General features: G+C 40.7%; 1 long non-coding RNA gene across 1 annotated transcript; it reads left to right on the top strand.

The window, feature by feature from the left end:
- Positions 1–3,948: 3,948 nt before the first annotated feature.
- On the top strand, positions 3,949–9,980 carry LOC111270684 (uncharacterized). Its single transcript, XR_002686407.2, has 5 exons — positions 3,949–4,154; positions 4,569–4,779; positions 8,097–8,213; positions 8,845–9,305; positions 9,706–9,980. It is a non-coding gene; the product is annotated as an uncharacterized LOC111270684 (long non-coding RNA).
- The last annotated feature ends 1,627 nt before the right edge of the window (positions 9,981–11,607 follow it).

Raw genomic sequence — 11,607 nt, 5'->3', positions numbered from 1 at the left:
GAATACGCGTACGTCCATTGAGAGATTCGTTAATTTTCTATAAAATTTTTCGCTTGAAAGTGTTCGTTCGAGTACAGCCAAAAACAGGGAGAGCAGAAATGCTTGTTTTTACGAGTTGAAAGTCTTCTTTGACAAAATTTACCATATCTATTGCCGGCTGCCTGTCGATCCTTACCGATCATCATCAATTTAAGGGTGTCGTTTCGTCCATGATTATTTTCTAGGTGCACCAATACTCAGAAACTAATTGGCAAACACAACTTTCAACGAATCGTTTTGTACTTTATTGATAGCTTAGGGATCGATACTGTCAATAGATTGCGAACAAAAAGGTTTAATAAGAGCATGATAGCATTTTAGGCAAATTTTCAGCGTCTATAAACAGAGGCTCGCTTTGTAACATATCGCGTACATACGTCATACAAACGTTATGCGATGACATCAGCATAATTCTTTCACTTCGTTTGGTCAAACTATAGTGCACCATTAGCCTTTTCATTCAGCTGAGGAAGATGCAGACAATAATTTTACTTCAGCCATAAATCTATATGTTTTACGGATGATTGACGTACGCCAATTGTAGGCGCATGATTTCTTTCCCCTATATATCTAGTTGTTATAGCGTATCTTCGGATTCGTTCTAGAGGAACGTTCTAAAATTAACTAAAGTTAATTTTGTTTATTTCGTAACCATGCATAACTTAAGTTGAACCCTGACAAATATATATACAAGCAGTTGTTGGCTAAGCGAGCTCCACAAGTCGTTCGCCTTGCGAAGATAACGCTAGCCCCATAGAAATTTCACATTATGATTAAATTTACGGCTAATTATCTTTTAAAATAAAATGCATTTATTGTTGAAGCATCGGACATAAAGTTTCCTAAGGAGCAGAGGCTAGGATGTACCATAGACCGTTTAAAGGTACAGCGTCCTGGCACTTGGATACAGCGTTATCTTCTTTCTTGTTTAAATCAAATACGTATGGTATTACTTAATGAGTACTTTCGTTTTAAGGAAGAAAATGCATTTTCAAAGTCTTCGACAACAATGCGTTACTTTGACAATGCATGGTCTTCATCTTGTAATTCTTCTAGATTCTATTATTATTATTATTATTATTATGTAATTCTAGTAACGATCTTAGCTCAATTCATGCTAGCAAATTACTCGATTGATCCTTAGTTACGGCAGAGTCTTTTTCAGCCTAATTATATTTTTCGTCAGTATATGTTCTGTCTACCTGTCTAGTTATGATACTCAACAATTATGTAACCTATTACAGTATCAATATATTTTTTTTTCCATACGTGGCCGACTCTGCGGGGGACCGATTTAATGGGTGAGTTGGTGTATTGACCACGACTTACAATTTACATAATTGAGAAGATTTTCTTCGCAGCATCATACCGAATCGTGTGCATCTGTCCCAAAGCACGTTCGCTCATACGGTCGTATAAGTGGTGTCTATCTCACATCGTGCCTCCGTTTGTACTAAGTGTCAATTACATTTATTATGCGAACAAATTGCGACGGGTTAGTACGACGCCACTCTTGCCCCCGTAATGGCCTAGAGGGCGCAACGTAGAGTAGCAAAATGTTTTGACAAAGTGCGTGTCCAAATCGATCCCGTTCAGATCGATTCTTTTGTGTAAACTAAAGTACAGCTGGGCTGCTGATAACACAACGGAAATTATAACAAAACGACGCGCCGGTCCCTCTGATATTTTCCGAACTCAGGCACTCTGCTAAATCCACCATCGTCACGCATCCTCTACTTTGTCGTAACTACTCGACATTGATCAAAGCCATACAGAAGACGGGCAAAATACATCGTTAAGTCGGGAGTGACACTGGAAAAACAACTCGTGGGAGGGCGATAGAAGGAAAAGCACAGATCCTTTGTATGCAGAATAACAACAATAGTGTATCGGTCCAGATTATCATGTATTTAAAATGCAATTAAAACCTGAGTGGCATACGTTAGGCCACCTACCTAATCGCTTAAACAGTGTTCTAAATATCATATAGCAACAAATAACGACGCCAAAGCTTGAAGAGTGCCACCTTATCGTATATCATGTACCACAGTTTGCATAGTATCAATTATGGGTCGAAAACGAAAGCCATAGCGGATATACAGAACGGAATATTTCGATTTAACAAGTTTCGCTTATTAAATCTTAAATGTTTGTTGTATGTATACTTTAAACGGTCACCTGTATCATTTTAATATTTAATGTATAATATTTCGTTAATGCACAGTACTTCAGCGTTATTTCAAATAATAGGCTGAAGTTTGTCTGCTTTTGCCAGCGCGCGCTTTTGAATTAGCTAAGTGACCCGCTATACCGCGGACGTGCCCAATATTGGATGCTTTCCTATTGAATGTTGTCCGCCTCGACGAGTCTATCGCAGCTATTGTTAGCATAGTATTTATGCGTCTAGAAACAAATGTGTATAGCAATAGATTCTCTTTTTGCCAACAAAGTAGAGTAAAAAGAAGGGCCGGGATATTTACTACTTGAACCAATCCATTCGATAGGTTTATCGCTACACAGCCACGTACGATCGCATCAGTCCTCGAATTTCCCAGCATTAGAACCCATCGTCTACAAGCTGCCATATTTAAATCCGATTTAGTCTTCTATTGAATGCTCATCTGTACCTAGTAGTTTGCGTGCCCACATTCATACACGCAACAGTTTCTGGAGCTCTAATCAAGAACAAACTGCTCAGCGATCGTAGGTACGCATCAAGCAAGTGGACCTATACGTGGAATAGAAGTAGAACGTTGCCTAATACCGTGGTCAGCATTACTGTGTTGCTTACAATAGTCACGTATAGATGGAAGCTCTGCTTCTTGTTGAGTTGTTTTGAAGGTCGCAAGAGTTTCCTCTCGAAATTTTGCTTTCTTCATAAATCGCTTTGCCAGTCAATGGTTTATCAATACATATCTGTGATACATACATTTCAAGAGCTACCTACTGAACTCTTATCAGCTACCGCCTAGGCTGTTAGGCTAACAGAGAAATTTTACTACAATTTCATCTAAGGACTGTATTGATGACGCTTATGCTGTTCGTACATCTGTAAAGGATAAATATTAGCTTCGTTTACTCGCAGAGATATTAAGCACCGTTACGAGGCTCGAAGCAGCGACTCCTGGTACCTTTCAACCTGAGGCTTAGCTATCCAGTCCACCATGTCGGTTTATAACAAACCTAACGGCATTAAATACAAACGCATATTGAGACAGAATTTTTTACATTCGCCGATACAAACATTCCCAGTGGACGCGTGTATTCAAGGTTATCTACTTTGATTTAATGTTATTTCTAAACCTTACAGGCCGATGTCCAAAAAATCGTATATAAATGATTTTGTAAACACACTTTTTAACATTGGCAGTTTATGGTTCGATGTTGTCGTATCGGGTCTCAATACGCTCTAATTTAATTACGCTTCGTCTGATACGCACTACCTGATCAGATTCGAATCTATCCTGCTAGGCAATTATAAGTTCGTTTTTTCAGGAAATAATTACGCGTTTAGGAGGCCAGCCATATTCGTGGAAGCAAATGCGCTATCGTATTGAAAAGCCTATGGTCGGTTTCATTACTGTTTTTGAACTATTCAAAAACTTTTCTGCTAATGGATACGCGTTTATAAATAAATAAGGCAACGTGGTGTATCATGATAATCAGCATGTGGGCATTGGGTGGAAGTTTTGTCGAACGTACAATGGAAACAGAATCTGGATCATACTCAAGCAAGCGGTTATTCCTATAAAAGCGACTTTTGCATCCACGGTGGATTTTCTTATAGCCGAAAAAAATTACGATGATTTGCCGTTCCGTGCATGAGAGAAGACAGTAGCAATATCCATCGACGAAGTCACTAGTATATATATATATATATATATATATATATAAATCACAAGTATAATACTAAGCGAACTTTTTCCTGACGTTGATGGCATAAGACTTGTACCTTAGCTTCGCGTGAACCAGTTGAATCCGCTAGGCCGCTAAATTTAGCCGCCAAAATGTGCAAACATAATTTTTTGGCACCTTTTCAAATACTTGTAGAGTCATGTCATGCGTTTCCCGATGTAGAATAGCGCTTCGAAGGCCGCATCCTTACTTACAATGAGGTAAGTCGTTGATTTCGGGTTTATATCTTTTTATAACTTAGTAGGAATTTACTTGCGGCCAATATATTAGACATATTAGCGGATGCTTATGTCGATAAACATCCAGCCAAGATGTGTCCCAGTTTATCTTGAACACCCTGTAAACGAAAATGCACCCTTGTCCAATTATACAGCTATTAAATTCGGCCGGACAGAGGGGGAAGACGTTTGTATCGGAGTACATTCTCTAGCTGGCGTAATGCCCCATATTGACATGCTAAATTAAGCCCTGATTTAAACGTTAATTTGTACGAACACAAAACGAGGACTCCTACTGCTCTTAAGAGGCGGGAGGGGTATATATGGAAAACTAACGCTCGCTTCGATCGTTGTTCCCGTCGACAACTTCAATTTAAAGTGTATTTACTTTGTAAGGTTCTGACGAACAGGGAGAGCCACAAAGAGATCATGGCATCTTTGCCAAAATCACCTCTTCGTCCGCATCTGATGACTCTTCAAGTTCACCAAGATATTACATAACCATTCATTCTAGACAAAAACAAACAGCTGGAGTTCGGATGCTGCAGGAAAAATATAACTTAAAAATTATGGGCAGTGGATACTGATGACGACAAGAACGTGTATGGTAAGGCCCATAGTTTCAGCCATCTTATTAGTTCTCAAAAGAGCGCTATCACATTTGTCGAGTTCCGTTGCTGTCTATAGCATACTTTTATGTTGTTTTAACGAATCTACGTCATTTTTTAATGAGCTTGCCTTTTCCAAGTGGAAGTTTCGCTTGTTTTATGATTTCGTCAAGCAAATAACCTACAGTGAAAAAAAAAAGCAGAGAAAGTTGTGCGAACCAGTTACAAACATGCAACTGCTGAAGTTACCACTTCATCCATGTAGGCTGGTTAGGCTCCTCTTTAGCATGGATAGGTGCACTTAGATAAATGACACAGGTTGTTGTCACAACATTTTTGTTCATTCAGGCCTCTGTCTAATAGTGATGCTATCTGGATATAATCAAGTTCTTCTCTTTGTTTAATAGTTTCACACAGCGAACAACGATACTGCCGGAAACTTTTTTAAATGATAAAAAACATAGAGTTTGTCGAAATTCGTTGAAGAAATAAAAGCCCAATATGGTCCTATGCGTGAAACAGGGTGAACGGAAAATGCAGTGTCGGCCTCCAAAGGACCTTGCTTATTCCTACGCATGACGTTCGAATGGTCTTTTTATCTATAGTTCTACATGACTGTGCCAACTCGCTTGGATATGGCGAAATTTAAAACGATCTTGAAGATTAACAGAAACCAAGGATAATGATGCGGGACCTGTAGGGGTGTCATGAGAAACCTGACAACCATACGAATCTGCACTTCCATTGTTTGGCTGCATACCAAAGACAGTCTTCAAATCCAAGTTCTCTCTACCTTCAAATTACGAAACAAAACGGTCGCTGAAATTGTGCTGTTCTCATGGAATTTTTATCGAATGGGATAGTAACCAGGTGCAAAATCTCTAGCTAAACCCTGTAGAACGTATTGTTGATAATGAAAGTAGTTTTGTTCATTGCTTTTAGGAAAAAAAGAGTAAACTGTTTTGAGCTTCTTGTACCTTTGAAAGATTTATGTTTATTAGAAACGAAAGAAAATTTACGCTTCACATGTTCCTCATCTTTGCTGCTTTATCCATGCAGCGATAACTCTAAAATCTGCCCCGGCAAATTACAGGATTTTGGTTGTTTTTGCAACAACAAACTTGTTGTGCCACTTGCCTACAGAAACGATACTCCCTACAAGACTACAAAGATGCCATGATGTTATACTAAATATTTCGTAAACCAGCACTCATATAAATGGATGCTTACAAAACTTGTTACTGATCATCATTAGATCAAAATGCGAAAAAAAGTCAGCTGACGCAGAAACTTCAGCTTCAAATACACGCACGTACATCTACGCCTTTCAACACCAAAGTCTCAATAACTTCCCGCTTTCAAGCAGTGCAGCACGCACTCAAGTAATGGTTCCCAACGTCCGTCCGCTAATGAACGTGTATCTCTGGGTTCCGTCGCAGTAGTTTCACTCACAATGGCCCATCGTCAATATTACATTGCACCCATAGCGTTGACCCGCTTAAGCAAGGGAGGTTTTTTGCATTCCTTAACATGAAACCTTCTGGACAACTAGGCTCACTGACGTGGACGCGTCTGCCCCACAGTTTTGTCAGATCGAAAGAAAAAGAGGTTGCGGCTAGTGTAACCCAGACCAGACTAGGGCAGGATGTTTTCTACATAAGTGACGACGGCCAGGCAAACGTGGCCCATCTGGAGGGAGAGTTGTACGTGGCGCTTCTTAAAGAAACGCCCAAAACTCCAAAAGGCAATTTAATGCGGCGAAACGAGAGGCAAGATATCATGATACTAAGCGAATACGGAGGGCGTCCCCAGGGAGAACTGGCGCGATTCACGCTATCTGCTACCACCCCTGTATTGAACAGCCGCTACACTCGAAGGGCGGTGGCAGAACAGCAACGTGCAAAAGACGCAGTAGCAAACAATGGGAGTTTAAGTTATTAAATTTAGTGGAGTCTCTCCCTAGGACAACGTCTCGTTTGGTCCTGTCTACAAGGCAAAGCACAAACGAAGCTCTACGTCGCCATCGTGACGGCACCTGATCCCGGGTCGTCGTCGTCGTCGTCGTATGTGATCACTGATAGATTACTGTCGTTACTACAAAGACTCTTGCTGATCTATCTGCAGGCATGTGCGTATATTTGCAGCGTAGCTACTTTCTTCAAGATGGAACGAATGAGAAAAAGGGACGTGGGCTGTTTATTTTCGGTACACTCCGAAGGTGAACGGATCATCAAGTCAATCGCCGGTGCCTCCCAACCTTAAGCGGGTCATCGACAAAAGCCACTTTCAAGGAGGCACTGCCTTCTAGAACTCAAGCTCACTTGCTTCACGCGCTTTATTATAAATTCCTCAGTAATAGAGGTACTTCCTCTTGCGATCTTGACATGGGCTGATCCAGCGATTGACTTGATTTTTCAACAACAGCCATCAAGCAGTATGACCTCTTCCCCAGCAAACGCGCTGTGCGCCATGGGGCAGCATGAAAAAAAAACGTTGATTCGGAGCCTTCGGAACAAAAACTGAGACAAATCAGCCTCACTACGCAGTGGTCAATGTTTTTCCATACGTGGTCCTTTCGCTATCTGTAGAAGACCAATTTTGTCACCTGTCGAAATCTCTGCCATATTCTTCTAGATTTGCGAATGCATCTTGCTAGTCAGTAATGTTGAAAAATATGACTTGTATAAACTGGCGCTTGAAGTTCTGTTTTGCTAGACCAGTTCTTTTGGGCATTCGGGCTACCACGTCGCATTCTGAATACATCGGAATATCTGAGGAATGTTTATTGAAAACAACCAAATAGGCCCCAATCAATTGTAGAATCTCCGCATTGTTCTTTAGAGCTAGTATTTCATTCTATGTCGACCTCCACAGGTTCAATTAGTATCGTTTGCACCCAGTGGATATATCAGAACTATTAGTAAAATAGCGAGACATTTACGTTTAAATTTAGATCTACTCTCTCTAAATAAATAAATAAAAACTTTGCCGTCGCTGTCATAACCTTTGTAATTAGTATGTATATTAGCGATTTCCAGTTCGTTTGGACTCTGTACACAAATTAAGCTACACTTTCAAAAGATACCATGTCAATTATAATCACTATGTTGACAAAATTATCGAATTCTTTATCAAATACTTTCCACCATTTTTAAGGATCAACTAATAAGCAAGACCCAGCTATTTAGATCGAAATTTACAATGTATGCTGGGCTTACAAGCTGGTTTCACCTCTGTGCTAGCAATACGTCGGGTCGTACCGATGTTGGTCCAACCCTAGCCAGCCGAACTTCTGACTAAAGTTCTAATATTGCAGGCGGGAAAGTGAGTCTACAATCTGCGCCATTTCGGTAACTCGAACAGGGCGGTTACCGGCTGCCAGTAGCTCCTTGCGTAGCTGTACCAGCTGACGAACGTTGGCCGACCAGAGATAGTTAGTATTTAGCTTAACAGATGAGTTGCCCTTCTTTTTCTAATAGGAGCACTTTCCAATAGGATGAACACACATACGTTATGTTAATCCAGCTTGAAACTCTACGGAGGTGTAGATCAACAGCAACTGTAACGTTCAAACACTGAACGGCAGCTCGTATCGAGACGAAGTGATCAACCCCCCACCCTTACGTGAAGTGTTGAACAGCTCTACGATACGATCCGACATGAATACACAAACAGACGCATTCGCTTAATAGTCACCGGGTCACGACCGGTGAAAGGATTCTGATGCTTTAACAAGGCGTTTAGTCGGCACGGGCAAGTATTTGTAATGTCCATTCATATCGGAACTACTGGAAACGACAGGAAAAAAAAATTCCTTCATTCTGCTAACTCTTAACGTCTAATAATCCCTGATTAGTTACTAAATTATTATTATTAAAACGATAATAGAACGTCGTAACATGGTGAATGTATGCTGCATGAATTTAATCCACAGTGTATATCAGCTCAAGCCTGTAGTTAAAACAGTAGGCGACTGTATATTTATCGGTAACAATTCTGGTACTTTCAGTTTACCCCAATTCGGATGTAACTTTTCGTAATACCATAACTTTACATATTGTCAGGATCAAAACACCTTCTCTGAGGCGGTTCAGCGGCGAAAGGGAGACCTCACGTGACCCATCTGTCGTTCGTGGCGTCACTGAACGACCATGAGCGGATGCACGACCTATTCTATCTGCCCTTCTTGGGGGAAGGGGGTGCCAACAAATTGCAGCTTCCATGGCGTACTATAGATAATACGCAGCTTGCTACGTTGCTGTAAATTAGCAAATTTGATAGCGAAGAGGCGCACTCCACATGTCTAATAGTTTTGAGAGCTCAATTTAGCATACGGTACGCGAGCCCTTTATGCTGTGTGAGAAGATTATAAGTTTGCAGCACTCGACAGAGTCTTGGTCGTCTGTTCAATATATATAGCGTCTGAGTTAACTTCGAAATGGCGATTGCTGATAAAGGCCCTCGAGTAACAATCGAGAAGAGCGCCCATGAAACAGGAATAATGACAGGGAACATGAATACTCTGGTGAAGTACAAATATGACTGATTTATAATTTTGAGGTAAAAAAAATGATCGAATCTATCGATATGATGTAATATGAACTCAAAGTGTAGGTCCTTTGGTAAGTAGGTAAGCAAGGTTGCGTAAATAATATTATGACCTCTTTCATACCCGATCGAACCAACTTGGTTAGCTGAAGGAGGATTTATCTCAATAGATCACGGAAATCTATTCAAGCTAGGTTCTAACGACTCCATACTTTTGTAAGTGATCTTGAACGAACACATTGCTTCTCCTCAATACTTCACCTTGGTGAGGAATAATATAAAGTGGTAATTCCTTATTCTGATGACCGCGTTCGGTTGTGTGTTTAAAAGTACAAGGCTACATGGTCTGCTTTTTAACGATTTGCTTTTACTCGTAGGCAGTGTTGAGATCAGTTGGACACGTAAGATCAGCGGGGCGGCGACACAAAAAGACTGATATAGAAGAAAACTATGCAGTAAATCCGGTCTTCACTTCGACGAGTCATCTGTAACTTTTTGAAGGGCGACTCCGAAGGAAATCAACGTCTGTTCAGTGTTCGCTCAAACGCTGATGTCAACAGCCGGGCGACCACATGAGTGGAATCGATTGCAAATTAAATGCAACCGATGGTGTTTCTGCCTTTCTGAAATCGTCAGTAAAAATTAAATCAGCACGAACGCGTAATCGTGTAATGGCAGTATGTTTATTGGGCACTTTCGGTCGAAAAAATCTAACTTGCCGTTCTTTGTTTTTCTGAAAGACTAGCATATATGTATGTAAGTAGGGAGCAGGGTGCGGGAGGAAACTTCACGTTTTCCACGTGCACTTTTCGTTAGATATTACCTCTTCGGTTACTCTGTTATCGTACCAACATGAAGGAAAGATCACACTGCGTGAAACAAAGAATTGTTTTCAACAAGGATTTACCACGTGTATGGCCAGTCGACTTGCCACGAGCCAAAATCTTCACATGACTTCTGGCGTATTCTTGCTCTTCAACTGCGTCGTCCTTTTGCAGAAATGACTGTATAAAGGACAATCATTGAAAGAGAAATGGAAATTGTATCAAGTTTAATGAAGAATTAGCGTTCCACTTACAAATTTAGAGGTCAATTAAAAAAGAGTAGCAGGTTTGTAATCATCGCGTGAGGTATTGGGTACCCTTTTCTTGCTTGATGCATAAAAGTTTAACATGTGTTTATCCGACATCTGTATTCGTAATGCCTCGTTCAGGCTGCGACATTTAATAATACTTAATTTACGGCAGTGCTCAACTGAACGCTACAAGCTCACGAGCCATAGAACGTTAACGACCGTCAGCTTAGTATTCTACAATCTATACTAGAGTGTTTATATGTATGCGTGTGTGCACGTGAGTCTGTGTATGTTCGTATTGTTGCACGGAAACGTACACCCAAGTACGCAGGCCAGCTCTCAACCCGCAAACAGATCACTTTCGTCATCGAAGTGAACGGTCTTGCTTCCTCATCCAAGTTCTATTCATTTGATCGGCGCTGCTAATTGCCTGCTTCTCTGCTGGAGCAGCGATCGGCTGGCAACAGATGGACTCTGTTTCGTATGGAGAGACGAATACGGTCGTATCCGGATATCTGTGCATGCATACGCGTGCAGCTGGCTACTCGGAGTTAAACGCAGGACTTATGTTCACGCGATACAAATAGAAGTAGACAGACAGAAAGAAGTCTAAGCGTTGTTACACCTCGGTTTCGGTGATTCAGATAGTTAGCTGGCGAGGCAGCAGTAGTCAATAACGGTGGCATTGGCCAACTAGTCTAGCACGAGAACACAACTGGACGGGAAAGAACACAAACTATCGACTGCTTTAACGTATTACACTCTGTCGCAAGAAAATCATTTGACTGCATATATATATATATATATATATATATATTAACGTTAATCAGAAAATGGTAATAGATCTAACTGTGCTAAAGCTTGTTTGTGTTTACGTATTTCTCCTTAGATAAACCAGCCAATACGCGAAATCAAGTCAGATACGTAGAATGGGGGTGCGGCCTGTATTTGAATTGGAGGAGCGTGGTTGAGTTCGGCATTTGACTATGCACGAGGGCTAGGCCGAATATAATGTTGAGTAAGAAAAATGTTCAGCCTCAATATAAACAATAAACTAATAGAATACTAATTATCAGCAGCATTACAAAAATGTTATTAGGATTTGTTAATTAAATAAACACAGTCAAAATTATTACAGCCAAAAGGACAAAAACGACGACCAGGTATCGCTGTTCGATGAAACAGGAGGTTCTTCGCAGTCCCG

The sequence above is a fragment of the Varroa jacobsoni genome, unplaced genomic scaffold (assembly GCF_002532875.2).
Source record: "Varroa jacobsoni isolate VJ856 unplaced genomic scaffold, vjacob_1.0 contig00058, whole genome shotgun sequence".
Classification (NCBI taxonomy): domain Eukaryota; kingdom Metazoa; phylum Arthropoda; class Arachnida; order Mesostigmata; family Varroidae; genus Varroa; species Varroa jacobsoni.
This window is presented reverse-complemented; position numbering and strand designations above follow the sequence as displayed.